A 26,957-nucleotide genomic window follows, 5' to 3' on the forward strand; every position below is an offset into this window, starting at 1 on the left:
CAATAAACATTACTATTTTTCCCAAACTTCCTTAGTATCTCCCCTAAGAACTTTGTTGCTTGTACTATGGGGAACAATGAGGGTGAGGTGAGGGCCCACATGAGTGTCTGGGGAGAGGATCACAGGCCCCAGAAATGGGCAGGAGATGGGTAGAGATGATCAAGGTGACAGAGCAGGTGTTTGGAGCAAGAGATGAAGATGCCACCAAGCCAGAAAAGCCAAACAAATCCCTGAAAGGGCACTGCATTTCTGCAGTCAGTTCAGGGCAGGTACTTGAAGTGTCAGATTGTCTTATAAAGGAGAGGGTGACTTTTGGAAAGCAGGGGGAGCTGGGGACCTGGGAGACCCTGGGATCACACAGTATGGCCATGTTGGGACAGGAACCTTGGGCAAGCCACTTTTCTTCTCCAGGTCTCTCTTTGTCCATCTATAAAATGGTTTCCAAGAGGCACTCCAGAACTGCAGAATTTTAAGTTTCAAGATTTAGTCATTCTTTTGACAAGCATACCTTGAGAGTGTCCTGTGAGGCAGACCCTTCCTCAAGCTCTGGGATGCTGGGGTGGAACCAAGAGAGCAGATTTCTCCCATGAGGAATCTCACAGGCTAGTTGCGGAGTGTGAGTGTGTGTGTGTGTGTGTGTGTGTGTGCGTGTGTGTGTGTGTACAACAGAAGAGCAAATGGATGTATAATCCCAAACTGAAATCAGCCCTGAAGGAGGGGTCCTGGTCAACCCAGGAGGTTGCGTACCTAAAGGAATCGACTTTGACCTAGAGGTCAGAGAAGGTTTCCCCAGAAACCATGAGGCTGGGCTGGGCTGGGCAGGAACTTGGGGAGGATGGATGTGGAGCCGGGCCAGCCAGGGTGGGGCTCTGCAGCAGAAGGTAAAGCTTGCTCTTCATCCTGAGACCAGTGGGACCATGGGCAGGGGAGCGATGAGATGAGGTCAGTCTTGCATTTTGATAATCTTCTGGCTGCAGCAAGAGGAACAGATTAGAGGGGGGCCTAGTAGGGGAGTATGAAGGCAGGGACCATGGTGGTGACTCGGTGGGGATGGAGATGACTTGGCAGAATGTTAAGGGGATGGGGCTGGAGATGCATCAGATCTGGGGGTGAGGGAGAGAGGGTTGGATGATCACAACATCGGTGGGGGCGGTATCTGTGTAAAGTCTTCTTCAGGGCTCGATTTCCCTGCCCCAATTCCTTTGGGTCCCATCTCTGGCTCTGTCAGTGTCTGTCCATACAGGAAAAACGATGAGAGCCACCTCCTGTTGTGGAGAGAGGTGGCGGCAGGAGGAGGGGGAGGGTGGGGAGGCAGCTGCTGTGCTGGCGGCTGTGGCCTGAGTCTTTCTGCAGCAACAGCAGCGGCAGCGGCAGCATCAAGAGGCTGGCCGGCCTGCAGCACCTGCCGGGTGGCTGGGAGGGCCGGGGAGCAGGTGCGAGGCGTCGGGAGGGGGTCTGTTTGCAACACACACTCTGCCCCCCTCCTCCGTTGTCTGGACACAAAAGCTCAGACAAAGAAGCAGTGGGGACGGAGGACATGCACACACAGAGGCATGCACACACCACACACACATGCTGGGGACAAAAGGGAGATGGGCAGAGGCGAGGGACACAGAACAAGGAGCATGGGGTCAGTGGGAGGACTCCTTGCCTCGGATCCTTGCTCTGGGCACCACAAAATGAAGAGATTGGGGGCACCAGTCATCCCCGGACTTCACCAGTCTGACTGTCTTTTTCTTAAAGGGAAACAGATTATAGACGCCATAAAGTAGAGGATACACTTTCAGGTCCTGACGATGGAGAAAAGGCCTGATGATTTAAAAAAAAGTGACCATGAATGTGACGTAGGGGTGACATAAACCTGTATTGTAGTCAGACCAACAGCATCCACTGACACATGAGAAACAGTGATGCATCTGGGAACCAGACTTGTTATTTGTAAGCTCTGCAGACAGTGCTGGTGCCTGTTTAGTTACTAAGGCCCTTTATAATAACTTCCTAGGTCTAAGCACTCCAGGTCTTGTGGGGAGCCACTGATGACCCTTGAGAGAGAGAGAAAGCGAGAGAGAGAGAGAGAGAGAGAGAGAGAGAAACTGAACTCAAATCACTTGCATGAAGCCCAGAAACTGAGAGGAGAAACCACAGAATATTCACAGGAAGGAAAAAAATTCAGAGAAATCAGAGATCAAGGTGTGTGTGTGGGAGGGGGGAGAGCACATTTTCTGAGCACTTTAAGTGGGTTATGTGTTTTCTATACTCAGCTCACCTAATTCTTCCAAAAGCCCTGCAAGAGAGCTTACAGTGTCCCCATTTTACAGAAGAGGAAGCTGAGGCCTGGAGAGGTGAAGTTTCTTGCCCAAAGTCACGTGGCGAGGTGGGGCAGAGGTGGGATTCAAACTCAGATCTGCCCAGTTCCCGAGCTGCCAGCCCCGGCTGGGAGGAAGGCAGAGAATGGACACAAGACAAAGAGCCAGGTGGCAAAGCAATCTGATATGATCATCTCACACAGCATGACTGCACCCAGATATCACTTTGTACTTTATAAATATATACAGTTATCCTGGGTCAATGAAAAACAAATTAAAAAGAGACAAAAAAAGAGAAATAGCAAAACAGTGGTTTCCCAAGGCAGGGATGGCAGGGAGGAGGTGTTAGGGAAAGATTAGTAGATGGTACAAAGTTACAAAGTTACAGTTAGACAAGCAGAGTAAGTTCTGGTGCTCAAGGGTGACAATATCTAGTAACACTGTATTGTATAGTTCAAGATAGCCAGAAAAGAGGATCTGGAATGTTATAACCACAGATGTGATAAATGTTTAGCTGATAGATATGCTAACTATTCTGATTAGATCATTATACAGTATATGTATGTACTGAATCAACAAAGTGCACCCCATAAACATGCACAATGGAAAAAATTAAATTAAATTAAACAAACAAACGAATAGAAAAGCTCGGTTAAGATGACGTCTCATTATATCCTTCAACATTTATCACTCCCTCCTCCGCACCACTTCTTCATCTTACTGCCACTTTAATCGCTCCATGTGAGCAGTGTATTTGTGCATGTAGCTGCTAAGCACATAGTAGCATTCAATAAATGTTTGTTGAAGAAGAAGAAGGAAAAAGAGCTGGGTAGCAGGGGCCTGGGAGTCCCTTGTGGGCTCCTCCCCACTACTAGTTCTGCATCTCACCTCTCTGAGCCTCAGTTTCCTCATATGCCAAATGCAGACTGCAGTGCCCACCTCCTGGGACTGCTGTGTCAATTGGATAAGATCATAGAACTGTGAATTGCGAGACCACTGTGCACTGCATGAGTTAGATGTGGCCCCTGTCCTAAGGAGTTCAGAGTCCAGCATAGACCAGGCAGAGGGATGGCCTGACATGGTGCCTGGCACAGAATAGATCTTCAGTAAAAAGGCAGTTATCCTTCTTAAAGTATACAAACCCTGGCCCAGCCTGGCACATGGTAGATAGTTGTAGAGAATGTGTGTCAGATAGAATAGTGGCTCCCCCAAGATGTTCACGTCCTAACCCCTGGAACCTGCGCATGTGTTAGTTTACACAGAAAAGAATGATTAAAGTTGCTAATCAGGTGACTTTGAGATAGGGAGATTATCTTGGACTATGAGGGTGGGTCCCATGTGATCATGAAGGAACTTAAAAGTGGGAGAGGGAGGAAGAAGAGAGAGACAGGGAAATGTGGGTACAGAGGAAGGTCAGAGTAATGTGATGTGAGAGGGACTTGATCCTCCATTGCTGGCTTTGAAGGTAAAGGAAGGGGCCACAAGCCAAGGGATGTGGGCGGCCTCTAAAAGCCAGAAAGAGCAAGGAAAGAGGTCCTCACCTAGAGTTTCCAGAAAGGAATGCAGCCCTGCTGACACTTTGAGTTTATCCCAGTGAGATCCATGTCAGACTTCTGACCTCCAGAACTATAAAGAAATAAATTTGTGTTGTTTTAAGCCATTGAATTTGTGGTAATTTGTAACAACAGCCGTAGAAAACTAATACATGCCCTAGTGTATCATTCTCCTTTTGTTTAATGATTTTTTTCCCCCCAAATTAGTCCGTCTTAAGGACAGCAGCTAGTTTCTGTTTCTTTCTCTCTTCTTTCGGTAGCAGCACCTTGAGTTTCCACTCCACTGCTCCCTACTTCCCAGTTCATGGACATGTGACCCAGCCAGGGTGCTAAGAGTGGGCCCTGGGTTGGGGCTGGAGCTGGAGTTGCTAAACTGGCAGGTGGAGAGCCTGGAGCTACCAGAGGCCTTTTAGTCTTCACTAGGGCAGGACCTACTTGTGAAAGAAGCAGCACAGAGGGTAACAAAACCAACATATGGAGAAAGACTCTTGGTATGGTTGTTTAAACACCTAGATACAGCTGTGCCTGAAGCTATGTATAGCCTTGAACTTGTTTCTGCTGCTGGAAACCAAAAATGTCCTGAAAAAAATAGTGATTGATACAGTTATTCTAATGATTTTTAATTCTCAGCACCTGGTGTAGTATCTGGCATTTGATAGGTCCCTTTGTGACCTCAAAGACTGTTGTGTCACTAATATATGTTCCCATAAGCCCCCTGAGCTCCTTCATTATGGCAACCATCATGGTAACTTCTACTTGCAAATTGACACATCTTTTTCTGATAGGCTGTGAGCTCTAGAAGGCAGAGTCTTTACCTATCATATCTATCACCAGAGTAGTATGTAATAGATTTCTCAAACTGGGTAGACCCTGAATTTGTTGGACTCTGGGTGAGCTTTGCTGGGGTGGGATTGGGCTGTGGATAGGTGATGGGGGCATGGATGATCCACTGTCCCCATGGTGGATGTCCCTTCAACACTCACCATTACCAGGTACACCAGTGGCTTCTTATTGCAGGCCTCTGGGACTCCCTGTGGATGGCTTTCTCTGGCCAAGGGCACATGCTTGGTCCATGCATGGGGTAGCCTAGAGGTGGAGCAAGTTAATGCACAAAGAGCATCCTTCCACCATGACAGATAAAAGTTGGTGGGTAAGTGCCCAGGCTTCCATGACCTCAGGTGTGACAAGGCAGGTGTGTCCCAAGCAGTCTCATAGGGGACCTTAGCCAGACTGGGTCCTAGTCTCCCACAACAACTTGTTCAGAGTTATGAACTGAATCGTGTCTCCCCCACCCAAATTTGTAGCTTGAAGCCCTAACCCCCAACGTGTCTGTATTTGGAGATAGGACCTTTAAAGAGGTAATTAAAGTTAAATGAGATAGTAAGGGTGAGGCCCTCATCCAATAAGACTGGAGCCCTTACAAGAAGAGGAAAAGACACCAGGGGCATATGTGCACAGAGAAAAAGGCCACGTGAGGACACAGTGAGAAGTTTCCACCTGTAAACCAAGAAGAGAGGCCTCAAGAGAAACCGACCCTGCCGGCATCTGGATCTTGGACTTCCAGCCTCCAGGACTGAGAAAATGTTTCTGGTTTAAGCCACCCAGTCTGTGGTGTTTTGTTATGGCAGCCCTAGCAGAGGAACACACTCCTTAACGTACATATTCCAGCTTTCCTCTCTTCCTTCTCTCACTAACCTGCTCCCTTACCAATGCTTCCCGGGCTCGCCTCCCAAATAAACTACTTGCACTTGGATCTTTATCTTAGGGTCTGTGTCTGGGGTGATCTAGGCTAATACCCTCATCCATCCTTTATCTAGCAGGACTGCTCACCTTCACAATTCAGGCCGCCACTGGGGGCAGAACAGAGGTAAGACTTTAGAGACCATTGAACTCCAGTTGTCCATGACAGTGATCCTGAACCAATGATGTTCCTTGAAACAGAGGCAGAGATTAACCACCACTGTGCATGCGCAGGGCAGGGCAATGAACAGACCCCAGAGTGACCCCAGCAAGGTGGTGGGGTCATTGTCCAGCGGCTGTGGGGCAGGGCATCTCTTCCGAGGGGAAGGCAGGGTTCAGTGTGATGGAGACATATTTTCAGAGATCCCGAGTGCAGCTTTTGGAAGCAGACAGTGCTGGGCTCTGATCTGAACTTCACCACTTTCTAGCTGGCTGACCTCGGAAAAGTCATTTCCTCTCTCTGAGCCTCACTTCCTTCATCTGCCAGATGAAGATGATGCTGACACTTCCTCAGAGTCAATGTTGGAACAGTGCCGTGGCAGGAAAGTGGTCACGGGTCTGAATTCATTGCATCTGAAGGTAATAATGGGGGGGCTAGGGGGGCAGGGGAATTTTGTAGCTGTGGGGAATTGTTGAAAGGCACATTCTTTCTAGACCACACCGAACTTGCTCTCCTCTGCTATACAAACACATGCCCCTGAATTTGGGGAGCCCCACCTTCACCCCAGGTGAGAATGGCTGCTTTGATTTAGTCAAAATGAAATTTTCTGAGTGAGACTAGGAGCTGCTGGTGCAGGGAACAGCTGTCAGAGAGGAGGTACCCTGGTCTTCTGATAGACATACATAGTTTCTGTCAGTAACAGAGTTGGAGGGCAGACAAAATCTGGCTTTTCCCAGAGCCTGTCATCAGAGTGCTGCAGGTGTAACTGGACAGAGAAGTGGCGCTGGGGGCAGGGGAGGGGCTGTGAACTTACTTCAGGTAACAAGGTGAAGAAGCCCACTTGCTACTGACTCTAGAACCCCCCTGACTACGCTCAGTGGGGCAGTATAAAAAGAAATGAGGAGCAGAGAGATATATATACCCAAAGTAATTGAAAAGAGGAACTTGAACAAACACATGTATACGCATGATCATAACAGCACTATTCACAATAGCCACAGGGTGGAAACAACCCGTGTGTCATCAACAGATGAACAGATAAACAAACTGTGTCCATACAATGGAATATTACCCAGTCATAAAAGGAAAGAAGTGCTGATCCATGCTACAATGTGGTTGAACACGATGCTAAGTGAAAGAAGCCGGCACAAAAGGTCACATGTTGTATGATTTCATATAATGGAATGGACGAGAAAATGGGGAGTAACTGCTTAAGGGTGTGGAGTATTGTTTTGGGGTGATAGAAATGTCTAGGAACTAGGTAGAACTGGTGGTTGCACAACGTGGTAAATGTACTAAATGTCACTGAATTGTACACTTTAAAATGGTTAGTTTTATGTGATGTGAGTTTTGCTTCCATTAAAAAACCAGAGGCACAGTGGGGGGAATAAGTGTTTAATCAGAGGCATCCAGAGGGTTGATAACAGAGTTGCAACTGGAACCCTGGACTCCTGGGCCACCCTTGTTTCTCCAGAGGCTACTCTAGGTGCAAGGAGAGAAGGGATTCAGGTTCCCCTTTCCTGGACATATTGCCAGTGTCAGAATTCCCCTGGAAATCTTGGGCTGTGAGGCGATGTCATGAGCTCAATGAACAGACATCCTTGGAGCCAGGCTTCCTCATGGGACTAGGGAGGTCCAGCTTGAAGGAGCAAACTTTATTCTGAAGGACATCTTCCGAAGTGTCTGATGGCACCTCCTTCTGTTGCCATGGCAACCTACCCTCCATGATAAGTAGCTCAGGTCATTTTCAAGCGAGGTAGAAGGGGGAATGTTGATATGTCTCTTCAGCATGCTCTTATCTACACATGGGTTCTTGGGGCCCAAGTTAGCCCCATAAATGACTTTTGGGAGACTGGAGCTTTTGGCTGGAAGATGACACTTGCCATCTTGGGGCATGCTCTTCCATATCCTGGGAAAACCTACAAAATAAGGTGAGGGTCAGAGTTACATTGATGGAGAGATAGAAAGAATGCCAGCTCTAGGTCTCAAATTAGACATGTCTCTCGAAGGAGGTCATGGCAGTATCCCAAGACTAAAGAAGATGAAGGAAGTCACTAAACATCTCTTACCCTCCCTAGGAGAATGGAGGATGCTGCAAAAGCGTTTGCTTATCACAAAGGCACTCAACAGATGAAAAAAGGAGGGCAAAGGACCAGTGAATCCCCCAGGAGAGCCAGTTTGGTCTGCCCCGTGATAAAGAAATGCACCGTGTTAGAGAATCAGGGACAGAGGACAGCCAGGCAGGTGTCTGCTGCATGTGGGGTCTGCCCCTCCTTGCATTCCTCAGTTTATGGCTCACCCCAAGTCCATCTGAGTTAGACATGGTCTGTTTGCACTGAGCCCACAGTACCTTATAGTGGCCATGTTTTTGGCCTCCCTGCTTGCCTGGAAGATTCTCTAGAATCAAAGATGCTTGGAAACAGGATCAAGGACTCATTATTGCTCATCAAGAAGCTCCAGGGTATAGGGGAAGTGTTGCAAGTTTGGAGGCAAGCAAGTGGTTTGATTTTTTTTCCAAATGGATATTGGAAATGATGGGCCAATAAGTGGGATAATTTGGGAACAGATTATGAAACAGCTGGCTTGGGAATACTTAAACAAGAAAGTTGTGATCCCTGAGTATTCCCTTTGTTCATTTAGAACATGTCATGCCAAACCCCATTACCACTTTTGTATGTAGTCTAGGCAGACTAGACTGGTGAACTAGGGGAAAGCCGTAAGACCTGGGTGATGACCAGTGTGGCTTTGTAGTCTAGGCGATGCTGTGACCACACCCTGTCTTGCCTTTTCTCTAACTGTGCCACATGCGTCTTATCTCCCTGTCAGGACTGTCTCTTGGCTCTGCCAGGGTGGAGACACTCTGAAGCCTCCCTAGGACCTTCAAGCTTCCTGCAGTGGTCTTGGGCTGGGCCCACTGGAAATAGGTTATAAGTTTGTTGAATTTTGAGTTTGTATTTTCTGAAAACAAGAGCTGGGGCGGTGGGGATGGGGGGGCAGCAGAAGATGTGTAGTATAGAGGACAGCTAGTAAAGTTGGAACCTGAAGGGGTGGGCTCAAATCTCTGAGCCTTTTTATCAGAGCAATGAAGATGATAAACAGTATACACAGACATGCGAAAATTAAAGGGGATGGCAGTCTAATAATGAAAATATATTTTGAGCCCTTACCAAGTGCCAGGCACTGTGCTAAGCCCCTCTCCCTCATTTAACCCACACAATCCTACCATGAAGATTTTATTATTTGCCTCTACTTTACAGACTAGTAACAGAGTCTCAGGAAGGGTTTGTAGCTTGCCTAAGGTCACATTTGGTCAGGGCCATGGACAGAGCTGAAACTTAAACCGAGGACAGTCTGGTTCTAGAGGTCACTGGAATGTTCTAGCACAGTGATTCTCCAGCTTGAATATGCATCAGAAGTTCTTGGTGGGCTTGCCGAAACATAGATCTCTGGGTCCCACCCCGGAATTTTCAATTCAGTAGTTGAGTGGGGGGGAGGAAGGGGGCTAAGAATTTGCTGTAGAACCACTGCTTTAAGATCACTTTCTAGCATCCCTGCTGAGAAAGTAGAAGGTACTAAGAAGAGGCAGTTAAAAATAATAAAACACCAAACCTATAAATGTTGTTAGACCAGATGGTGGAAAGGCATGAAGTCACAGACACGGGTTCAAACTTTGCCTGTCCATAAGCATGTGACTATCTCGCAGGTTTAACTGAGAGGCGGGTTGAGCACTCCCAGGCCAGCCTCTTCTGTCCTCTTCCGCTGGGATTCAGACCTCTCCAGCCCTGAGCTCCCCGCGGCCAAGGCCAGCCGGGCAAGCGTTGCCATGGCAGCGCTGCGGGCTGGGATGCAGGAAGCTGAGCGCGCCGCCCAGCTCGCCCCTTTGTGCGGCGGAGGCGGCGGTGCGTTCTCCCCACTCCCGCTGTACCCCGCCTCCCCCGCCCGGACTGCGCGGCCGGGATAAGGAGGTAGAGTGTGGGGTTGCAGGGGCGCGGGGAGGCGGGAGGAGGGCGAGGCGAGGGCCAGGGGTGGGGCGCCTCCGCCCGCCAGCCGCTCCCGCATTAAAATTTCATGGGCGCTGCAGCAGCTACAAAGACGACGCCGGCTGCGCTCGGGGGACCAGAGGGAGGGAGGCTGCGGACGAGTGAGGGAGGCGTTTGTGATGGGAGGCGTTTGCAGGGGCTCCCCCAGTTCTGCGCTGTGAGCCGGGGCACAAAGAGCCCTCTGCACTAGCGCCGCAGGACCGCGGACCGGAGGTAAGCAGCTGTCCCCATCCTAGCGGCCCTCCCTCCCCAAGTGTTCTTGTCCCTGCGCGCGGAACAGCCTGCTTCCTTGAGGGTGGGTCCCAGAGTCCCAGGGCAGGGTTCAGGGGATGGCAAACGCTGCCTGAAGCGCCCCGCATTTGATGGATGAAGAGGCTGTCCAGCCTGCAATTGTCAAATGCAGACAGTACTCTGGCCCGCATGGGACGCGGGGAAGGGGAAGGGGACTGTGTGCCGGGAGTGCACTGCGGTTGGGGGTCTTGCAGTCATGATGTGAGGGGAAACAAAGACCCTTCCTTTCCCCGGCTACCAGACAGACATGGCGGGGGGGGGGGCGGGGGACGGATCCTGGACCTTCTCTGCCCACCGGGTCCGCAGTTAATTGGCCAAGCCGTGAACAGAGGCCAGCTGGTCTCAGAACTGGGGGTGTGGTGGGGGTGCGGAGGAGGGGCGGGGTCTTTGAGCTCCCCTTCCCGAGTATCCAGCTCACCCCGTAGCGCCTGCCATTCCTTCACTTTTGGGACTCAAATCCCAGATGTCCGCCATCTAGTGTGGCTCCAAAAGGATGGAGAGAGCCGGTAAGCCACCTCGTTGAGAAAAATAATGACATTGATAATGGCAATGATAATACATCAGTTTATGGAGAGGTTACCCTATGCCAGGGACCCGCTTAGGGCTTTGCATGCATTATTACAACAGTCCCACGAGGTGGTAAGAACCCCATTTTAAAGATGAGGAAATGGAGATCCAGAGAGGGTTAGCGACACATCCAAGGTCACACAGTCAGTGATTTTAAATCCAGATATGTAGCACTGTAAAGCCCATGTTGCATCCCCAAAAGGGTCTGGGGAGACCCCCAAATCCACCAGCTCGGCTCCCCACCTCTCCTTGGCTGGGAACATGGGAGGGAAGGGCCCACACCTTTCCTTCCCTCCAGCGGAGGGCCCTGGGGGAGAGAAATTGACTCTAGGGAGACCCCCGGGGGCCCTGAATTCTCCACTGTCATTCCAGACTCCACACCAGAAGCTGCCGTGCGCCAGTGATTGCTGGCGCTCACACCCCACTGCAGTGCCTCGGCGGGAAAAACGCCCCCACCTGCCGGGGGAGGAGGGGAGTAAGGGAGGGAGGGCAGCGAGAGAATTTGCGGGAAGCGGCTTTTGTTTTTCTCGGTGCCAACCTCGGACTGAGCGCAGCCTAGAGCAGAACACTCGCTCTGGACACAGCGGTTTGCTTTCCAAAGCGCATTCCCATTTGGGAGCGTGTGGGAGCGTCGCGATCGCCCGGGAAGGGGGGCGGGGAGGAGACGCAGGGTAGGGTTGAGTAATTCCACTTGACGTACGGGGAAACCTGAGGACGCTGGTTTTCAGATTTTAGGGGCGTTGCTTCAGATACGCAGATGTCCGGGCCACGTGGCCCGGGGGATGAGTCAGCAGGTTTGGGGTGGGGCTGGGCATCTGAGTGTTTACTCTGACCTCCTCCTCCTCATGATCATGCAGACCAGACCATAGGTTGAGGGAACAGTCGTTGCACCCCCAACCCCCCACCTCCACCCCAGAACCATGTAGCCAGCAGTCACGGCAGGACGGTTCCACGGGGGCACTTTCCTAGCTCGAACTCATCCCGCACTGAGTTTGGTTGATTTCATGTTGAAAGAATTTTTATGTTAAACCCTTCCATGTCCCGTCCCCGCCCCCCGAGGCCCACCTATTCCTGTTTTATTTAATGACCCTTGCCGTTGAGAATGGTTCTGAAATCTAACCTACATCCTTCTTGCTGCATTTTTAGCTTCTGAATTTATTTACACTTCTGAATTTATTCATCGAAGAATATGCTGTGTGATGGAAAGAGAAGGGGTTGAGAGTCATATAGATCTGTGTGTGAAGCTTTCTTCCTACCCTACGTCAGCTTCTGTAAGGAAGTCATTTCTCTTCTGTGAGCCTCAGTCTCCTCATCTATAAAGTGCAAGTCATAATCCCGGCTTTACAAGGCCGTCATGAGGCTATGAAATAGTGTGTGTAGAGTGCCTGACACCTGTAGGTGCTTAATAAAGGTAGTTGATGCTATAGTGCAGCCACTGGGGTGCCAGCTGAGTTCACTTACATGGCACCTGAGTCTTGTATTGAGCCTTAGTTATTTGCTTTTATTTCTGTTGGAGCTGTTGGTTCCTCTCCTGGGTGATCCTCGGGCTGTTTGAGCAGAGTGTTTCTGGGGCATTGGGTCCATTGTGTAGGTTCAATGGGCTGGTGAATAACTTATAGGCTAGTCCTTTGTTCCAGGGGGATCCCTCCTCTTGCCTCTGAGGCCTGGCTCATCTGTCAGCTTCAGCTCCATGGAACAATAGCCAGAGATTCTCAGTGGCAGAGGCAAAGTCTGGCTGAGGGTGACATCTGTCTCCCCATCCCTTTAACACACTGATCAGATCAGATGAGGCAGGTGTCCCCTTCTCCCTGTAGTGCCAGGTGGGCCCCTCTTTAAGCTACTGGATGAGTCATGGAAGGGGGGAGGGGCTGAACTATTGTGGAATCAAGGTGTAGAGGAGATGATGAATGTAACCAATGCCAGCTACCTATCCTTTAGTAGCCATTTACCAAGGCTCTTGTGTGCTGCCTCATGGAGACCTCATGATCTCTGATTGGAGACCCCAAGAGATTTCTGAGTAGCCATTTTATTTTGGAGTCAGAGAAAAAGACCAAAAACCCACAGGGATCCTAAAATGCAACCAATGTATGTTTCCCTGGTATATGTTTATTCATTACCAGAAACAGTGCACACAGTTTCAGGGGGAAAATGAAGATCAGATGGATGGTGTAATGAGCAGTATGGGCGGGCAATAGTAATAATAATAACAATGTAAGAAAATAGTAGAATTTGAGCTAATAGGTAATAATTATCATCTCAATTAATGCTCACAACAGCCTTGTGAGGCAGGTACTTTTATTATCCCCATTTCATGGATTGGAAGACTGAGCTCAGCGTGGCAATGGACTTGCTCAAGGGTCACACAGTCAGCCTGTGGCAGAGTAGGATGGCAATCCATTCCATAAAGCCCATGTCCTTTCCAATGTATTGAGATATTTTGGTTGACACTGGACTGACCAAAATACCTTCCAGTTTCCTGTGTTGCTTTTGATCTGCATCAAGGAGATCGGTTTTGGCAAATGCTGTGATTTGAAATAGAACCCTGGAATTTATTCCCCAATTTGCCCACAGGTATGTATTTATTCTCTCTTTCCTTTCTCTTTCTCTCTTGATGACAGCTAGAGGCACCTCCCTGCCTACCCATATGGTTCCAGACACGTTCATGTGGCTGCCATGACCCCAACGGCATCAAAGGAGTAACCAAGGTGATCCTCTCTTTTCTTCTGTGTACACTGGGGGTGTTAGAAACCAACTTCATGTGATGAGGTCAGGTCCACCACGAAATCCGTATATGCTGAGACCTGAATCTCAGAGGTAGGAGAGTCCTCTGATGAACCTGTGGGTTCCAGTCCCTCAATCACTGCTACGCTGCTGGTCTCCTTGACCTTGGCTTGAAGCGGAGGGTCCTTGTGGCCTAGTGAGAGCTGAGAAGCTGGGGCCCTGGCGCCCACCAAAAGGTCTCTGTACGGTCTTTGATGTGGCACTTCTAAGTTCTAGTCTTCTTTCATCACCTATAAACAAGCTTTGAAAAAATAACCTTATGAAGGTGTAATTTACATATATGAAAATGTGTTTTAACAAATGTATACACCTGTGTGATCATCACCATAATCAACATATAAAACATTTTCGTCACCCTAAAATATTTCCGTGTCCCTTTCCTGCCAGTCCACTCCAAGCTCCAGGAAACCACTCATCTGCTTTCTATAACTATAAATTAAATTTGTTTTTTTCTAAAGTTGCATACATATGGAATCCTCTGGTTTGGCTTCCTTTGCTCAGCATGATGTTTTTGAGGTTCATCCTTGTTGTTGCAAGTCTCAGTAGTTCAATCCTTTTTTTGTCCAACTTTATTAAGGCACAGTTTAAATATCATATAACTTGCCTATTTAAAGTGTACAATTTAGTGCTCTTTAGTAAATTTACCAAGTTGCGCAACCATCGCTGTAAGCCAGTTGTTAGCTTTGCACTGCCCTGGTAAGATCCTTCATACCCGTTTACTGTTAGTCTGCATTTCACTCCTAATCCCAGACAACCACTAATCTATTTTTGATCTCTATAGATTTTCCTTTTCTGAATGTTCTGTATAAATGGAATCATACATATGTGTTCTGTTGTGCCTGTCTTTCAAGGAGCATAATGTGTTTGCGGTTCATTCATGTTGCAGTATGTATCAATAGTTTGTTTCTTTCAATGGCTGAGTGGAGTCCTTTGTGTGGATGTGCTACAATCTGTTTATCCATTCACCAAGACTGGAGATTTTAATTTGCTCTGTGCTTTCTAACTGGGGTATATACACCCCCTACCCTGGGGCATATAATGCCACAGGATAAATACGGCCCATATTTCTGGAACATAAGTCTTACATCAAGATTTATTCAAAGTTTAAATCATTGATTGGTGGAAATAATTTTTGAAACACTGTGTGCCAGGCACTGGCTAAGCTTTGAAAATAATTAATCTTGAGTCACACGATGAATATGTGGGGTTTGAGGGGGATAGTCTCATCCAGGTTTGTCTGGCCCCAAAGCCCAAGTCTTCCTTTCTGACCTTTAAGAGAGTGTCAGTTTGACATAGGAGCTAAAGTTCCCTTGAAACCTCCATTGCTTTATTAATATCAGGGATTCTGGGCTCACAGAGCCAGGGGAAGGGGTCAAGCAATACTCCCTGAGCATCCCAAGGTCTATTTACAGAGTATAACAAGTCCTGGGAAAGAGAAGAGAGAAGGAAATTTCCAGGTTCCTCAAGACATTACCACCAACAATGTTGCAGATAAGTATTCAAACTTACCAGCCCACAGCCTACCTGCCTGCCCTGTCCTGGTCTGTGCAGGAAAGTGTAGTGTCCTGGGATCCCAAAGTGAGAGGGGAAATTGTTGACACAGTTTATTTGCTTTTCTATCTCTATGCCAGAAAGAAAGAGCTTGTCCCCATTTTATGGGGTGCCAGAAAAGGTGATTTTCACACCCCACTTTTGTCATCAGGGCTAGTATTTTATAAACTCCACTGTCAGGAACTTTTGTATAGCTGAGTTAAGTGACTTCATCTTGTGTACCTGTAGATCTGGTATTGAAAGGGCGCTGGCTGGGGGCTCCCTGGTGACTTGGACTGGCCCTTTCAGCTCCGGCCTTTTGTGATCATATTTATAAAACCCTGGCCAGGGCTCCTTGGCCTTACAGTCAAGGTGGGACCTCAGTATTGTGCCTGTAGGACACATTCTTCTGAGTACATTCTGCCTGTAGTACACAGTTTGAGTACATCTACAGCTCTGGACCTATGCCCCGAGTCTCAGGTGCTGACTGCAAGGTCTGATAATGTGCCGAGAGGGTCCCCTGACTCACCTGGCTCAGGTGTGCCAGCTGATGAAGATAGCAGAGCTGTTACCAAAAGTCAAATCTGGGAGATGGTTCTGGGTCAGGACACAGGTAGTCTTCTTCAGACTGGCAACACAGGGTGGTCTTAAAAGAGCCCTACCCCACCCTCTGACTCCCCAAGTTTCCTCTGCTGTATAGGTCATCAGAAAAGGGCAGAAGAAAACAAGTTGGGGGGGAGGGGGAAGGGGAAGCAGAAAAATAACTGAGGCTGGGCAGAAGGGCCCCTCCTGTTTCTCATCCATTGCCTAAAGCAACAGGTTTCTATCGTGCACTTGGGGCGAATGTCAGGGCTGGAAGGGTCCCAGGGCCCAGAGAGAGGGACCGGCTTCCCATGGCCACACAGTGTGGCAGGGGCAGAGCTGGGATCAGAATTACAGACTCCTGACTCTCCGTTCAGTGCTCCACTTAGCTGTCACCAAGCTGCCCAGTTTGTCCTGCTTTCTTCTGGGTTACTTTCTGCTGTTACACAACAGCGAGGTAGGTGAAGAGAGCCCACCTCCTTCCCCCTACACGCTCTCAGGGTGTTCTGGGCGGGAGGAAGGGAGGTGGAGGGTGGTGTGTCCAGGCCCAGCTTCCCTGACTCCCAGGCCTTCTTCTCTTCAGCAGAGAGTTCTGGCCAGGCCCGGGCCTGGGGAGGGGGCCTGGGTGCGGTTTTCTCCTGCGGCGTGGTTGGCTCTTTTGTCTTCCAGGATGGGCCTGTGGGGTCTATGTGGGGAAGGAGCTGGATGCTGTCAGGTAAGCCTGGGTGGGTGGGTCGGGGGAGGGAGGTGGCATTGAGCTTAGTTTCATGGGGGTAGACTGTCCTCCCACTCACGTCCCCTCCCCAGGCCCCAGCCTGGCTAGAACACTGGTGCTTGTGAGAAGAGAGCCCGGAGCCAGGTGGCTAGAAGGCTTGTTCTGTGTGACGAGGTGGGGGTAGGTGGGCTCACGGCACAGATGTTAGCACATTTCTTCATTCAGCACAGACAGGGACCAAGCACCTTCTTGGAGCCAGACGCTGGATCTGAGGTGAACACTGGATACAGGGTCCCATCCTCTCAGATCTTCATGTAAGAACTTGCTTTATCACAGAGATGGGGGCTCCCCGCCCTGGGAGGGATGGGTGTATGTGTGTGTATGTAGGGGGTGGCGTGCAGAGGGCCTCTCAGAGGGAATACTGTAAAGGGACTTCAAGCCCCCGAGGACTCGGAAGGCCCTTTCTGTCCACCCAAACCCTTGGCTCTTCTCTGCCTACAGTGCTCTTGGGGCTTGCTAGGGGCTCCCTTTACTGCTTTCCCCCGTCCCCTGAGCTGACCCAGCCCAGGCAGGACACTCAGAACTTGTATCACTTCCCCTCTATTCCTAAGTTTCTTCTACAAGCTTTGGTGTCCTAAGCCCTTAGCCACTGTGTGTGGGTTTGGGGGCACGAGAGGGGGTATGGGGCCTGGGGATGGAGGCTGTGGCCTTATCCTCACTTGTCCTGTCTCCCCCAGCTGGCTCTGCCCTGGATGCATCTCCAAGACTCCTGGCCTGGTCTTTTCTTTGAAGCCCGAGTGACTCTGGACTCTGGCTGCAGTGACCCAGGGAGCAGTCTTTGATGATTTATCTGGAACCCTGGCGGTCCTCTGAAGACCTCATCCTTCCCAACTCTTGGGATGAAGCCTCCCGTGGATAAGAACCCTCACTGGTAGACATTCAGCAGAGGACTGGACGTGGCTCTGGAGGACAGCTCAAGGGGTATGAGGGAGGCCTGGCAGCCCACCGCCCCCTCCCCTCCCGCCGGACCCTGCCTGCTGGGCCCTGTTGCCTGGGGCTGGAGGCTGCTTCCTGACCCTGTGTGGACCTGACTCCTCCTCACATCCCTGTTGGTGACCGGACAGAGCTCGGCCTGGGCCTAGGCCCTGCTGGCCACACCCTCCCCAAGGCCGGGTCGCAGAGAACCCTACAGATGGAGGCGGGAACAGGGGTGGGAGCTCCTGGGGGGGCTTCTGGCTGGAGACTGTCTTTCTTCTGCCATTTGCCCTGTGAGCAATTGCCATTTTGTGGGGGCTTCCTGCCATTTTTGTGGGGACTTTTCCATGCTTCTCTCCTTGGCAGTTACAGGGAGGAGGCAGTCAGGGCCTGGGAGGAGCTCAGGTCTTACCCCAGTGTTGTCAAGCTGGGGGGTGGGTGGGCAGGGAGCTAGAGGGGCAGAGGGGGCACTATCCTGAAAAGAGAGGGTTTCAAAGAGCTGGGGAGACCTAGGCCAGGGAAACACATTAGAAAGAGACAGATAGCTTGGGTCTTATTCCTGCTATTGAAAGGGAACCAACCTTATCTGAAGGCTTGAAGGGTCACCTGAGTCCAATCTCAGGACACTCTGCCCCAAGCAGACCCTTGCCCCTTCTTATGTGGCTCCTGCATTCTGTCCTTGGGGAGCAGAGGCTGGCAGGACAGCTCCCCACGTCCACCTCCCATGTGCAGCTGCCCCCCACGCTCACTCTCCACTCTGCACCTCTCCTTAGTGTCCCCTCCAGAGGGCAGCTTATAGCCTTCCTTAGGCAAGTTTAAAAGCCCAATGTTCTTTTCCCAGGGTGGGCAGGTGGTGTGTATTCCTCTGCTAGGTCCACCATAACAGAATCCCACTGACTGGGGGGCTTAAACACCAGAAATTTATTTTCTCACAGTTCTGGAGGCTGGAAGTCCAAGATCAAGGTGCAAAGGTTGGTTTCTGGTGAGGCGTCTCTGCTTGGCTTGCAGATGGTATCTTCTTGCTGTGTCCTCACATGGCCTTTTCTCTGTAGGGAGAGGGAGAGAGAGAGAGAGAGAGAGAGAGAGACCATATGCTCTGGTGTCTCTTCCTCTTCTTATAAGGACACCAGTCCAATCAAATTAGAGCCCTACCCTTATGACCTCTTTTAACCTTAATCCTTTAAAGGCCCTATCTTCAAATATAGTCACATAGGAAGTTAGAGTTTCAACCTATGAATTTTTAGGAAGACAAAATTCAGTTCATAACAGGGTGGTCACCACAAACATGGAAAGCTGGAGCTATTTCCCCTTCAGAATTCCCACCCCCACAGGGAGGGGGAGGAGGAGCAGAGGTGTGGGAAGCAGACGCAGAATGGCAGGTACTGTGCTAGGGTGGGCTGGGGGTGCTTTGGGGACATATGGCACTGGCTGGACCCAGTGCGGAGAGGAGGATCCCCTAGGAAAGTAAAGTCCTGGGGAGAGCCAGGGCTTTGAAGCCGGAGCAGGTCTCAGGTGCATATCTGCTGTAGTCTTGGGCAGCTCACTTCACCTCTGAGCCTTGACTTCCACTCTGCGAGATGGGAGCCACATGCTTGCCTGGTGGGCGCAGGGAGGATTCAGTGAGATCACGTACCTAGCACAGTGCCTGATTCTTAGTAGGTGCTCAGTAAATGCTCCCACCCATCTGGGAGTTTAGATTTAGGGTTTATCTGTTTTTGGCTGTTTGGACTACAAAACTCAGCATCTTCTGATCCAGGGGCTTTTCTGCCTAGCCTTTCCCCTCCTGTTTTCCTGATATCCCTCTCTAATAAGCTTGGGGAAGTGGCCGCATTTCCTGGCTTCTGTAGTAACTCACAATGCTTCCTGGGGTCTTCAAATTATACTCCTCTCATTAGAACTGAGCACCTACTTCAGGCCCTTTCCTGTGCTAGCCACTTGGGGTGGGCTGGGGGTGGGGTATAGGTGATCCGGCCATGGTTCAAACCTTTAGGATTTCACAGCAAAGCCAGGCCAGCTCATATGAAGAATTGGAGAACGGGGCAGTATCATAAAATAGTCTACTGAGACCCAGGTTCTGAGTGCTTGGAGGGTGGGAGTGCGCCCCTAGAGAGGGCTGCAGCAGTCTGGAGAGGTTTTCTAGCAAAGCCGAACCAACCAGGACCTCGAAGGATGAGAAAGAAGTGGCTTAGCTGATAGCTTTTAGGGGGAAATTAGAACAGAGATTCCCCAAAGTAAATTCTAGGAGATGTTATTGCTCTTTCATAAAACAAACAAACAAGCAAACAAATTCAGCAGGTTTCTGTAACGCAGGACTTATTAGAGCCTTTAAAACACTAATGGAAATTTTGAATACTCAGGGACAGGACAGAGGAGGAAGTGTTCCCTGACTTTTTTGGCTGCAGAATCTTTTGGTTGCAGAGCATCATTTGGAATTATGGGAGATGCTAGGCTGGGGTTTCTGTGGGAAAAATACAGTGGTGATAGGAGACAGCACAACTAGGGTACACTCAGGTGCTTTGTTCCATTGTCTGCAAAGGAAGCAGACCAGGAAGGATTGGGGAATCTGAACTTAGTATCAGGAGTCTGGCCAGCTTGATGCAGTTTTTGTGTTGAGGGGAGGGCAGGCCAGTTGTTGGGGCAGCTAGGGCCTGGCAGATGGTGGTGGGAGAGATATCCCCTGAGCATGGTGGCTCTAGGGGATCAGATCTTTTGTGGAAAGAAGCAGGTCTGTGCGTGTGTACTCTAGTGATAGGATCCAGCCCTCTGGGGAGGGGATGACCAGAACCAGGTAGGGGGTTTCCTCCCATGACAAGGAAGGTCCTTCTTCAGGGGAGCTGAAGTGTTTGGGAGGTGGGGAGGCTCTGAGACCCACAGCCAAGAAATAGTGAAGCAAAATGTTTCTGGCAGGGGTCCATGAGGTTAGGCTTGATTCTGGTGGAGCTGAGGGGTTTAGAGGCAGACCCCCTGCCCTGGTCAGACCCTGCTCCAGGGCTGGTGGGGGTGAGAGGCCTGTGGGGCTGCAGCTCGAGGGGCCGGGGCAGTGTTGCATGGTGTGATTAACCTACTAACCCAGGGCTCGGCCGGGACGCTGTGGTGTGTGACGGGGTGCCTGGCCTTCTGCCAACCAACTAACCCACTAACCAGGCCCGAGCATGCCCTACTAACCACCCTGCAGCCAGACCCTACTAACCGTGCAGCTGATGGGCATTTCAAGGGGCTGGGACGTTGGGGCAGATGAGGCTCCAGAAGTCCCTGTCTGTGGGCTGGGATCTCTGTGCAGACTCACATTCCAGGACAGGGCATGCAAAGAAGACTCATCAACTCTGCTACTTCCGTTGGTGACTTTGAGCAAGTCGCCTCCCTTCTTTGAACCCCAGTTCCCTCAGTGCTTAAATGGGTGTACTGATACTTACCTCACACGTTGCAGTGAGGAGTCCCATGAATATAAAGGTCTTGACCCATGGCAGATACTTTAAAAAAAAAAAAGGATGGTGGTGGGGGTGGGAAGCCCAGAAAACCTGGTTGATCACACCCCTGCCTGGGCTCTGGTCTCTGGGTGTTCTGCACACAGAACCTTCTGCCTGGGGCCAGATACTTGCTTTGAATCCCTAACTGTCTCTTCCCCCTATTCTTCCTCTTTCCCAGCTTTCTTTTCCATAGGCAGCTCTTTTGTTCGATTACTAACCTGTCTAACCTGAGGGTGCCTCCATTGCACCCCAACCATCCCTTAACCAACTAACGGACCTGTGTGCCTTCTTCCTTTTCTCCTAGCGACTCCTGCGTGTGTCTGCTGAGGTGCCCCTGTCCGCTGGTGCTGTGCGCTGACTTACTAACCCAGCCCCTACTAACCCTGTTTTCTCTTCTTACTAACCCCAGCCCTGCCGAGCTCTGGGCCCCCCTGGGGGCTGGTCCCCCCCTCCTTTTGGCAAGCAGATGTTCTGGGGCTGGCCCTGCAGACAGACTGTTCACTTTGCTGCCCCACATTGGCTGGTTGTGAGATCAGAGTCCACTGGGCCAGGTCTATGTCAGGGGACGGCCCTATGAACAACAGAGGAGGAGGAGCTGGGCCTGTGGATGTGGAAGGCTGGACTCTGAACATGACATCTCCTCTGTGCAGAAGTCTGGTTGCCACTGGGAGTGGGCGGGACCAGGGAAGCCTCTGGTGTGTGAGTGTGGAGCTCTGGGCTCTTCCCAGCCAAGGGAAAGAGAGAGGGGGCCTGGTGTCCCACTCGAGACGGAAGCGAGGTAGAATTTTTGCCACTGTTACATGACTGGGACGGGAGCTGTCCTCACGGGAAGTCAGGAGCAGGGCGTGTCCTGCCCTGGAAATCAGCTGAGGCCTGTCTCACACCGGAAGTCAGTAAGCCGAGACTTCCCTACATCGGAAGTCAAGGAAAGGAGCCCATACCACGCTGAAAATCACTGAGTGGAGCATTTAGTGCACAGCCAGTCAGCCAGAGGGGCCTTCCCCATATTCGAAGGCCGGGACGAGGGGTATTTCTGATGCCAGGAGTCAGTGAGAGAGGATTCCTCACCACAAAACTTGAAAAGGAATGGCCAACAACCAAGGAGAGGGCCCTTTTCTTACACAGGAGGTCGGCTAGAGGGGCCCTTTCCACACGTGGAGCTGGGAGAGGCGGGTTTCCTACACCGGAAGTAGACGTGCGGCCCTTTTTCCATACCGGAAGTAATTGAGAAAGACCTGTCCCTCACCTGGAAGCTAGAGGGCGGTAGTTGGCATGCTGAAAAGGTAAGGGAGGAAACTTCTCTACCCCGAGCTAGGAGTTTGCAGGAGGAGGAAGTGGGGAACAGGAAACGAACCCTAGGAGCCCACAGATTTCCTCAGGCTGGACAGGGATAAATTTCTGGCTCCCTGTCCTGTTCCCATCCACACCCGAACCCAGCCCACCTCCCCCAGAGCCCGCCAGTCGCTAAGCCAGGGCCACACCTGGGGGTGATTTCATGCCTCACCTCCAGTAGGCACCTTGGTCTCTTTGGGCTAATCTCTGGCTTCCTCGCACTAACTCTTGCTCTCACCCAGCTAATCCCTGCCTCGCCCTGGCTGCCCCAGGGGCTGACCACTAACAGCCAACCCTGCCCATCTGGGGGCGCCAGGCTCCTGGCCTGGCTCTTATCTGCTCTTAATTAACCTTTCCTTCACCTTCGCTAACTCCTGCCCTCCTGGTCTGTTTCTTTCAGCAGAAACTAACGGCTTGTGGATTTCTTTCTGACTAACAACAGGTCTAACACTACTTGTTATTACTATTAACAGCTTGGATATGGCATGGATGGGGTGGGGCTAACAGGTTTGGAACTTAACACAGGGAGAGACATAGCTAGTAGTGTTGGACTTGGTGACTGTTTTTGATCAGAGCGATCAGAAATCAGTAAAGATGGTAGTTCTCTAAAGGAGGTTCCAGGGCTGGGGGTGCTACCAGCTGAGTTGGGTCAGAAGTATAGTTAGTCTTCCAAGGTTTTGGCCAGTGGACATATCCTATTAATTCATAATCTGCACTTTGTTTCAGTTCTTCTAAAAAATAACCTCATAGCTACAGTAATATAAACAGTATATAAATACAAACAGATGCAGCTCTTATAAACCTTAAGACACTTGTTTGGTGTGTACAGAGGATATTCCAGTACGTATGAAATAATCAGTTGCCAGGCCAGGGCCTAGAGTCCCTGTTTTGGTGACTTTAGAGTTTTGCAAGCCCTAGGACATAAAGCTTTAGATCAGAATATTCAGCAGAATTAAATCCATCACTCATTTACACTTTAGTGTAAATTAGCTCAGCTTTCTCTTCTAAGTTATGTAACATAATTTCTCTATGCAATTTGGTTACACTGAGGAGATAGGAGTTTGGCTGGAAGAAAGTTTGCATCTCTTTAGGCTGAGGGAAGGTCCTTTGGAAGCTGAGGGGGGAGCCGCAAAGCAAGGGGTTCCTGGATAGTGGTAAGAGATGGCACCAAGTCAAGGTGGGAATGGGAAGAGAGACCCGTTTTGCTGGCTCAGTCTGGTAGTCTGAGTCTGTGGGAGAGGACAGGTCAAGGCAGGGCCTGGAGGATTGGATCAGGGTCAAAGGCTGATCTAGAGGACTTACAGGCAGGTTGCTTGGGCCATTGAATTGTAGTCTGGGGCCAAGAGCCCTTTCTGCAACAACCATGGGCTCAGAGTTAACCAAATGTAGCTGGCAGTGAGGCCTGAAGGGTGATCCAGAGTCCTGAGCTACAAAGAGAACAAGAGAGGAGAGAGAATGTCAAGAAGAGCTTTGAAAAATTCATTGGCTGCCGGAAGGGCCCAGGTATTCCGCAGAGCTCACACTGGGGAAGCGCCCACTTGCCGCCCTCTAGTGGCTGCCTTGCCTCATTTCACTCAAAGCAGGAAGCTCAGAAACAATTCCCATGTCAGGAACTCTTTCATCAACTGAAAAGATTTGATGCTGCTAAAGACCTACTATGTGCCAAGCACTGCTCTGCTTACTGGGACCTGCACATGGGCTTTTTCATCATGGTGCTATATAGCTTGGTGGGGGTGATGAAATAGACAGGTGCAGTGAGGTGGGTGCTATGATAGGGCTGGTCAGGGGGCTCTGGGAGCATCCAGCAGACAGACAGTGTTGACATGCACGTACTCTGTGCCAGTCACCATGCTAGGCATTGGGGATGTGATGGTGATTAAACACCATCCGGGCTTACAGGAGCTTTAATTCTAGCATGTTGGGTGGAGTGGGGGCTTGAGGGGGGAGAGAGAATTCATCATAATTCAGGATGCCTAATTCATCCTGGGGCGCTGGCAGTTAGGGTAGGCGTTCTGCTTTCTTTCTTTCTTTTTTTTTTTTTTGTCTTTTGTCTTTTTCCGTGTCTGGCAACGGATAGCAACCCTCAGTGTTGCCCCCATACCGGACCGGGGACCGGCAATGGGATTGCAACCCTCGGTGTTGCCCCCGCGCCTCGCTCAGCCAGTGAGCGAGAACCGGTCCGTATGTGGGATCCGAACCCTCGGGCGGGAGCGCCGCCGCGCTTCCCAAGCGGCGCACTATCCAGTGCGCCACCGGGCCGGCCCACGTTCTGCATCTAAGCTGAGTGCTGGCTAGGCAGAATGTGGGTGGGGATGAGTTCCAGACGGCAAGAATAGTGGATACAAAGTTCTGGGGATCAGAGAGGATCCAGAGGTTCTGGAAGATTCATCATGGGGAATGCAGCAGGAGACATGGACAAGTACCAGGCCTTGTTGCCTGGTACTTTTAAAATTTGAACTTTATGCTGCAGACACTGGGGAGCCATGGATATGATGTGACAAGGGGAGATGTTGGATTTGAGTTTTAGGCTGGCCATTTGGCTGTTTCAGTCAAGGTGGAATTTGGAGGAGCTTAAAATGAGCTCTGGTCACATTTTAGACAACGGATTAAAACCTTTTGAAACAGGAGGACCCTTTGATCTGTCCTGAAATAAACAGGATCCCTAATGCTTACCCCAGTTGGAGGTAGCACTGCAATGACTGGAAAGCAAAAAGGACCGAGGTGACAGTGAGGACTTGGAAGGAGAACAGTCTCAAAAACGTGTCATCCCTTGGTGTATGTAAGCCCTATAGAGAAGATCCTGGGAGACTTGGTTGTGGGCTGCAAGTCTACAAGAGAATGCCACTAGAGAGGGAGCCCATTTGTCTTGCGTGGCTGCAAGGGGGAGACGCAAGTGTGGAGTAAACTTCCGAGGGGCTGATCCTGGCCCCAGAGATGGAAAAATATGTCTCAGTGGGTAACAGACCCTCTGTTTCTGGAGGCAGATTGAGACCAGGTCAGTGTTGAGACTGACAATGGTTGTGAGATTTTAGGAGTGTGTTTGTGTGTTTGTGTAGTGTGTATGTTCACCTGATACTGGAGGAAGCTGAACCAGAGTAGGCACGTTCTCTTTACCCCTCCCTGACCCGGGCCTGCGAATGTTCATTCACTCTGCCCTTGAGTCTACGAACATCAAGCTTGGTATGAGCATGGGCTTGTGAGCCGAGGAATTAGCTTCCCAATCTGAAAAGGTGTCTTAATCCTTTCTTAATCCTCTCTTAATAGCGGTGCAGAGGGAGTAGCCACTGTGGGTCCTGCCTCAGGGCTGTTCTGGTGTAAATGGTGACATAGTGAGCTGGCGGGATGCCCTGGGTTGGGGACTGATCCCATCCCAACAAAGGATCCTGAAGGGCCTCTTGAGAGTCTATCAAGGGACCCATTGTTTTACTCTAACAGACCAGAAAAGAAGTTTGTTTTCCATGTCATTACCTCCAGGGCATGCTGAATATGGGGACAGAAATTGCTCTGTAGATTAAAAATTAGATTTTACGTGGATCCAGCAATGGAGCATCACTTGGCCTTTTGTTTTCACCCATGAATGTTGCTTCTGTGCAAAATACCATTTGGATATTAAAAATCAGTTTACACCCAAAGGATGACTGGCTTATGAGGCACAAGGGACATATAGTCTGGGCGAGAGGGGACAGCCAGTGACACTTTCAAGGAATAAGTGGGCTCTGCTGATGAGTCAGCGTCAAGACTGTGACCTTAGAAGTCAATACAATGGGCATTTATCTTTATTTTTAATTGTGGTAAGATACATGTGATGTAAAATTTACCATCTTAACCATTTTTCAAGTGAACATTTCAGTGGTATTAAGTACCTTGACATGGTTGTGCAACCATCACCACTATCATTAATTTTTTAGATAGCAATGCTTCAGAGAAGATTCAGGTTCTTGTTGCCAGGGAGCTTATACTTCATTGTGGAGGCAAAGAGTTCCTTGGTGGCAGAGAAAAAGGTGGAGTTTGTGTGTGATTGTGAAGAGCTGATGAGTATATGGCACACACATTGCCACTCTCCCCGCCCACATCCATGGCAGACATTGCTAGTTCATCACCTATCTCTGTTTGCAAAGTTAGATGCACCTTCAGGCTCTTTCTCAGAACAGTGTTCTGGGCAGCCAGGACCAGTCTGTTGGGGTGTTTTTAAAGAACTTTGGAGTCAGTCCTGTGATTGAGACTCCTGACAAACATTGCTTTGAATCCCAGTGATGGAGTTTGGATGTGTTGTCCCCTCCAAAACTCATGTGGAAATCTAATCCCCAATGTGGCAGTGTTGGAAACTGATTGAGTCATGGGGGCAGATCCCTCATGGATGGATTAGTGCTCTCCCTGGGGGAGGAGGGAGTAGTGAGTGAGTTCTCATTCTATTACTTCCTGCAAGAGCTTGTTGTTTATAGGACCCTGGCACCTCTTGCTTCTCTCTCTTGCTTCCTCTCACCATGTGATCTGCTTGTACCCTCCGGCTGCCTGCCACTTTCCGCCATGAGTAGAAGCAGCCTGAGGTCCATGCCAGATGAAGCTGTCCAAGAATCGTAAGCCAAATAAACCTCTGTTCTTTATAAATTACCCACTCTCAGGTATTTCTTGTTATAGCAACACAGAATGGACTAAAACACCCAGCTTTGCCACTTACCTGCTGTGATATCTTGGGGATAACCTCCGTCTCTGAGCTTCCGTCTCTGAGCCTCCGTCTGCTTTGTAAAAAGGGGACAGTACTCTTACCTGGTATAAGTGTTCTGAAGTTTCACAAGAGTTCTTGCAGAACTAGGACAGGATATGATGCCACACAAGTGTTCCCCCAAAACCTCATTCTGTGTTAGCAGCAGATGGGGGGCTGGGGAAAGGGGTGTTGGAGAGAAGGTCAGGGGTAGGG

The 26,957-nt window shown here is 50.1% G+C and overlaps 2 long non-coding RNA genes across 2 annotated transcripts; both read left to right on the forward strand.

The window, feature by feature from the left end:
* The first annotated feature begins 9,563 nt into the window (after positions 1-9,563).
* LOC103594990 lies at positions 9,564-15,833 on the forward strand. The gene is made up of 4 exons (XR_550901.1): positions 9,564-9,724; positions 9,841-10,012; positions 13,276-13,362; positions 14,851-15,833. It is a non-coding gene; the product is annotated as an uncharacterized LOC103594990 (long non-coding RNA).
* A 669-nt stretch (positions 15,834-16,502) lies between these two features.
* Positions 16,503-17,537, forward strand: LOC103594991. The gene is made up of 2 exons (XR_550902.1): positions 16,503-16,579; positions 17,003-17,537. It is a non-coding gene; the product is annotated as an uncharacterized LOC103594991 (long non-coding RNA).
* The last annotated feature ends 9,420 nt before the right edge of the window (positions 17,538-26,957 follow it).

The sequence above is a fragment of the Galeopterus variegatus genome, unplaced genomic scaffold (assembly GCF_000696425.1).
Source record: "Galeopterus variegatus unplaced genomic scaffold, G_variegatus-3.0.2 Scaffold1656, whole genome shotgun sequence".
Lineage (NCBI taxonomy): Eukaryota > Metazoa > Chordata > Mammalia > Dermoptera > Cynocephalidae > Galeopterus > Galeopterus variegatus.